Source organism: Zonotrichia albicollis, chromosome 4 (assembly GCF_047830755.1).
Source record: "Zonotrichia albicollis isolate bZonAlb1 chromosome 4, bZonAlb1.hap1, whole genome shotgun sequence".
NCBI classification, from domain to species: Eukaryota; Metazoa; Chordata; class Aves; order Passeriformes; family Passerellidae; genus Zonotrichia; species Zonotrichia albicollis.
The window spans coordinates 26,663,409-26,669,611 of NC_133822.1; the positions used below are offsets into that span (position 1 = coordinate 26,663,409).

At 46.1% G+C, this 6,203-nt stretch overlaps 1 protein-coding gene across 4 annotated transcripts in view; it reads right to left on the reverse strand.

The window, feature by feature from the left end:
• The window catches only part of PACSIN2 (protein kinase C and casein kinase substrate in neurons 2), a 55,496-nt gene extending 53,562 nt beyond the window's left edge, over window positions 1–1,934 (reverse strand). For 2 of the 4 annotated variants that reach the window (XM_074539222.1, XM_074539219.1), the window contains exon 1: window positions 1,778–1,933. The gene's annotated coding sequence lies outside the window, so the exon portion shown is untranslated. Of the gene's footprint in view, window positions 1–1,304; window positions 1,457–1,777 lie in introns of all 4 variants that reach the window. The other 2 variants (XM_074539220.1, XM_074539221.1) reach the window with 2 other exon arrangements.
• Between the last annotated feature and the right edge of the window lie 4,269 nt (window positions 1,935–6,203).

The window sequence follows — 6,203 nt, forward strand, 5'->3', positions numbered from 1 at the left end:
AGCCATTTTATTATGGTATTTCAAAGGCACAAAAAAGGGAAAAATTGATCCAGATTTGTAAACTACTTCCCAAAGGGAGTTTGGAGCACTTTAGCACAGAACAGTCACAGCAAGGCGGCACCTGCACACCTCTTCTGCTCACCACACAGAAGCTGTGGTGAACAGAGATCAGGGATCTCTAAAATAATGCTGCACTGTGCTCAGCAGACATGCTCCTTATGCTAATATGTGCTCCTGTTTAAGCTGATTCAGCCATAATTGGCAGAATATAACTACTATCTTTGAAGGCAAATTGCAAGTTTGACAAAATATAATTTCAGGCAGGTACAGGTATAAAACAGAGCACAGGACTGTTCAGTGTTAACAACCTTAATAGTACAGAATGCAATTAACAAGTTTTGACCAACTGAAACACAGCTGGCAAACTCTTTTAGTTTGAGAATGATCCTTTTATTGCACTAAAACCAGAATGAAAACTCAGTTGCTTACATAATGCAGCTTTCACTATGGCTCTTATCATAATGCACTACTACCGTTTTAACTTTTAAAAGGGAAAGGTTTTTGGCTTTAAAGAAGAGCTGAACAGATGCTGGCATTAAATCCCAATTAGCAGAAGGGAATCCCTCACCCATTCCCCAATAGCAAGAGAGAGCAGTCTCGTGACAGCCTTTTAAGCGGGAGGTTGTGGAGCACAACAGAAACAAAAGTGCCTTGCACATCCATGGCTTGTTTTTCTTACCCCAGTCTGTGTCAAATGATCAAACTTACACAAACAGGTACAGGAAACTTAAGGAGTGGTGAACTAGCTTTAAATTATCCTAGCTAATCTATGATTTTAATCAAGTAATTCAAGCGTTTAAAACTGCAAGACTGCATTTAGTTTTCAAAATGTTCAGTTTACAAAGGACAGCGTATGGTACTTGCATCTTTCTGGCTTCCTTCAGTGCTCGGGCAAAAGGATGACTAAATCTATCAGCTTCTGAGTCACTGCAAGCAGAGACAGCTGAGAGGGACAGATACAGCGAGGCAGGCAGACACTGTACCCATCCTGTCCTTCCCTAACCAGGTAGCCTCAGTGCACATAAAGAGATGTCTGTCTGTCTCTCACACACACATTTCGCTCTGGGACATGAGCAGATTCTTTCCATAAGCCAAAAAAGGCAAAGTCAAGATAGAAGGCGGCAATGGCAAGACCAAGAAGCTTGAATGAGCTGGGTCATTACCAGTACTCAGGAGGGACTGAGCTGCCTAAAACCTCACTCTCCCCCGTAAAACAACTCCTCCCACCAAACCAGCATCGTTACCTGCCACCATCCGGGGCGCCGCGATTCCAAAGCCTCGAGTCAAAACCCAGCTGCTCAAGTTTAGGACTCCATCGTCGCCTTCCTTTCCTCCCCAAACCAAAGCCGCCACCGAGTGGGTCACTAAACTTCCCCGAGCAGGGAGCTCTCCCCTCCTACAGGAACCGAGCCAGTGTCGTCATCCCTCGCAAGCCCCGGCCCTGCCCTTCCCCGCCTGGCGCCCTGCAAGGAGAGCTTCACCTTCCCCGCGCCCGCCGCAGCGCCGTGGGGTGGACGACCCGCACCCAGCGGGCTCCCCGGGGGTCGTGCCCCGGCCCGGCCCGCTCGGCCCGACCCCAGCACGGGCAGCACCGGCGGCTCCCCCCGCCCGGACCCACCGCCCGCCATTGCCCAACGGCTCCGACGGGGATCCCAACCCGGCCGCCAGCTCGAGCCTCTCCCGAAGGCGGGGCCCCGGGGCGCGGAGCGGCCCTCACCTGCAGCGCCGGGACCTGCCCGTCGCCCGTGCCCGGCGGGGGTGGGGGTGACGAGACGGCGAGAGCGCGGTGGAACCGACCCGACCCCGGCGCTCCGCTCGGCGCCGCCGCCCCCGCCCGCCCCCTGGCGCCCGCCCAGCCGCCTTCCCATTGGCCGAGAGCTCGGGCAAGCTCCCGCTCCGCCGCCGTCTATTGGCTCTCAGTGACTGCCAATCAACGCCGCTTCCCCGCTGGGGGCGGTGAGGGCCAATGCGCGCGCCCGCGGCTAGCGCGCGCTCCCCGGTGACCGTCGGGGACAGCCAGAGCCACGCGTGCGGCTCCGGCCCCCGGCCCTCACCCCGAGGGGCTCCGACCGCCCCCGGCCCAGGCTCACCCCGGGGCCTCCGACCGCCCCCGCCCGGCTCACCCCGGGGGCTCCGACCGCCCCGGACCCCGCCCGGCTCACCCCGAGGGGCTCCGACCGCCCCGGACCCCTCCCGGGCTCACCCCGGGGGCAGCGGCTGCCCGGCCCGGCCGGCCGCAGCGTCAGCCAGGTGTCCGAGTGTAGGAAACCGTGACAGGAGCACTGCGGAACGTGGCAGGGCGCGGCGGGAATAACGCTGCGTCCGCGTCCCGTTTCCACTGCGGGGCACCGTGAATAAGTAGATGTTTCCCGGAGCGAAATGCGAGCGAGTCGACAGATCCCGGGAAGTGTCCGGGACTTTTCGGCGCCCGGCAGCGCTGCAGGCGCTGGTTCCGCTCCGCACAGCGCGGGGCGCTCCGCCGGCACTGCGGCACCGGGAGCGCCCGCTCGGGGCTGGCCCGGCCACGGACTCAAGGACAGGGGCCGCCTCTGCCATGGCTTGGGTACACCGCTCTCCGCGGAGCTACGCTGTTCTCGCCCAGTATCAGAACTGGTACTCAGGCCTTCGCCTATCTTTCGGATTTATTTGTTTTAGACAGAGAACTTTGTCAAGTTCCAAGCAGCAGCCACCACGGTGACCTTCCTTCGTCCCTTCAGCCTTTGCCTTCGCCGCTAGTTTCTGCATTTCCCTCCCATCTGCCCTTCTCATCACTGCTGTGCCTCCAGCGCTGTCCCCGGGGACAGCCTGGTTCGAGGACAGCAAGGGCTCTGGATCACTGGGTAGGGCTGCAAAACAGTACTTTCCTCTTGGCCGGGTTTCTTATGCAAGTCCGCATATAATCAGATCGACGCCAAGTCTTCCTGTACTCTTTCACTCAGTCTGTGACTCATTAACTTTAGTTCACTTAGATTAGTTGAGTAGGATTGTAAGACCATAAGACCGGGATAAAATTTATCTTCTGAATGTCCTTGACAAATGGATTTGAATTGATTGCTATTAACATCACTGTAAAATTTGGCCAGGTTGGTAAGCTTCCTAACATTGAACATGATTTCTCCCTTCCCTAGTCTCCCTTTCCTCATTCTCCTGTGTTGAAAGTTAACAGTTCACATTTGAGAGGAGGAGTCTTGTAATTTATTGTTTCTTACACTTCTGACCAGAGCTGCACTTTATTTTTCTACAGTCTCTCTCATTAATGTGAGATCAAGCTTTCTTTACAGCACACTACCGGGGACATACACAATCATAAATACAGCTCTTTCTGTGAGGAATTAAGCTTCTGTTTTGCCTAGAGCACTGTCAAAGCTGGAAATTCTCCATGCCAGAACACTTAGACTTTCTTCAACCTAACATCAAAACAGTCATTCATCTCTTTGTTTGCTCGAATAATGCTCAAACTTGTTCAAAGATGGAAGAAACAGACCAGGAATTCAGCGTAAATCACAGGACAGAGCTCATACTGCCATGAAAGGGAATTCCAGTTTGTCAGAGGACAGAACCTGCAGCCTGGGGTGGACTGGCACAGAAAATCCCCAACTGTTCCACACAGAGTTCATTGAGTGCCACCACCTTGTGCCCCAAAACCACTCCACTGTGCACAAACCCTGGGCTGACTGCATCTCTGCTACTCCCTGTGAAAACCAGGGCCCATGTTCTTATCTTGGGCCAGTTTGGGCACAATTACTGTAAAACCAGTAAGAAATGAATCTGCAAGTCCTGAGTCTGGTGACACAAACTATCAGTCAGTCTGGCAACAAGGAAGAAAATATTCTTCAAATCAGCTATTCCCATGTATTGAGTTCGGTAGGCTGAGGTACTGCTTATACATTATATATATATATATATATATATATATATATATATAACATATAATTATATATATTACATTGTAATATGTACATGGAAATTGTATACAATGTATTACTCTATTTACATACATTTTACTGTATTTCCATGTATACACTTACTATACTTTTTATGTAGATAATATATAATATATATAGAATATAGAATATACACAGACACATACAGGTACAATAAATGTAGCCCTTGTGTCATAGTGGAAAGGCAGTATGTTATTTGGGAGTCACCTTCATATGGAATTTCAACTGGTTCTGGCTTCCAAGGGAATGGAGATTGATCAGAAATGAGGAATTTATACAACATTTTTGTACAAACAACTGGACTCAGATTTGTTTTTCAGTGTTTCACTTAAACATCTGTATGATTCAACTACCATCTTTATAACTGCTATGAAATATATTTATAAATGCTATTAAATAATAATTTTGGAGATAAAAAAATCAAGACTATTAGCTGGAAAAAAGAAAGTTTACCAAAAGGCAATTTTTATGAACATCTTAATTTAATATTTGGAAGTTTCTCAAGGTGCCACTTTAGGGAATAGTATTTTTGAGCCTGCTGAATATTCTTTTCTGCTTGCAAGATGTTTTTTATCCTTTTGACACATAAATGAAAATGCCTAGACACCTTTGGAAGCAGTAAGACAATAATGTTGCCAGAGTTTTGAAAATGCATTTTTAACTGCCAAGTTTTTATCCCATTCCAAGTGTATTATTTGAAACAATTTGGAAGCAACATTTTTAGAGTCACCTTAATGTACTTTTGGAAACAACACTATTGCTCTTCCTGTGAAGAAAGCAGAATTTGTCTGCACTGGGGTTAATACACATGCAGGTATAGCAATTTCACTGCATTAGTCATAGTAACACAGTTTAATGTCTGTATAAATATATACAGGGCTTGAGGCTACATGCACTGAATAAATACATATATGCACTTGAAAAACTGCTTGGGGAAATACACCTCAAAGGTTAATAAAGTGCAATTTCTTTCAATTTATCTAATGTAAATTGGCTTTATGTATAATGAAAGATTAAGTTTTTCTCAGTGAATTAAAAGAGATTAGTGGCTTAATTATATCTATCATCAGTGATGCAAGATCCCAGCAAGATGACACCATTATGATGGCATGAATAATTTACTTATGTAAAGAATCACACTCCACCATATTAATAATTTGGATTTTGGTACTTTGATGTTTTTTTCCCAAGTATTAAAAAGCAGTTGTTCTCTGTACATTTACAGTTATCATAAAAATGTGACATCCAGGGAAAGATTACCTTAATCTTTTTCCTCAGAAGAACAGCTGACAGTCTCCCCAGCCCCACTGGTGAGCATTTGAATCAGACTGTTAGGAACAGGACAGGAAGTTTGTGGGGAAAAAAAAAAAAAATCCTCTCATTTTAGATAAGTATCCCACGGTTATTTTTACTTTTAACACAATCTATTTTTAAATATGCTTCTTGTTTCTTCTGCTGTCCTCAGAAATTCCATGTGTCCTTTCAGGCACTAGTACTTTCCCTGTAGAGAAATTCTGTCTCTTGCCTTCACTCAGAACAAATTTTGTGTTTCTCGACTGCTGCCATAACATTTCAGAATTCTCTTCAAACTCTTTCTCTCTTGCTAAGAAACTCCATGGGTTATAACCTTTATTTACACTTCAAATAACCATGGGTTATAACTTTTATTTACACTTTATTTACACTTTACACTATATTTAAAAACCAAAAACCATATTTTGCTTGCAAATGTAATGCCATTGGTGACTATATATGCCAACCAATGACAATAAATTTCAGATTATTAAATTTAATCCCACTCAAATCAATGAATTTCACAGTTTCAGTCCCCAGCTTTCACTGGGAAAGAACCTTTCAAATAAAAGCCATGTTCTCGTCTGAAGTACTTTTTGTTGTCTTCTTGCCTTTCATGAGTGTTTTTAATTACTGTTTCATACTGTCCAAACTTTTCTATTTTACAGCAGTTGTCTGTGGCTACCTCAGATGTGAATTATTTACTTTTAATAGGTACAAAATTGCAGAATAATTAAGGCACACAAGACTTTCTGTCAATAGCAAAGGTATCAATGTGATTGTCATTACTGGGAAAGTTCAAGTATGGAGAGCTTGCCTAGGCAACTTAAAAAAGGTGGAAAAGCATGGAGTCTAGCCTACACAACTTCCTACAATTCAGTATAAAACAACGAATTTTTCCAAGAT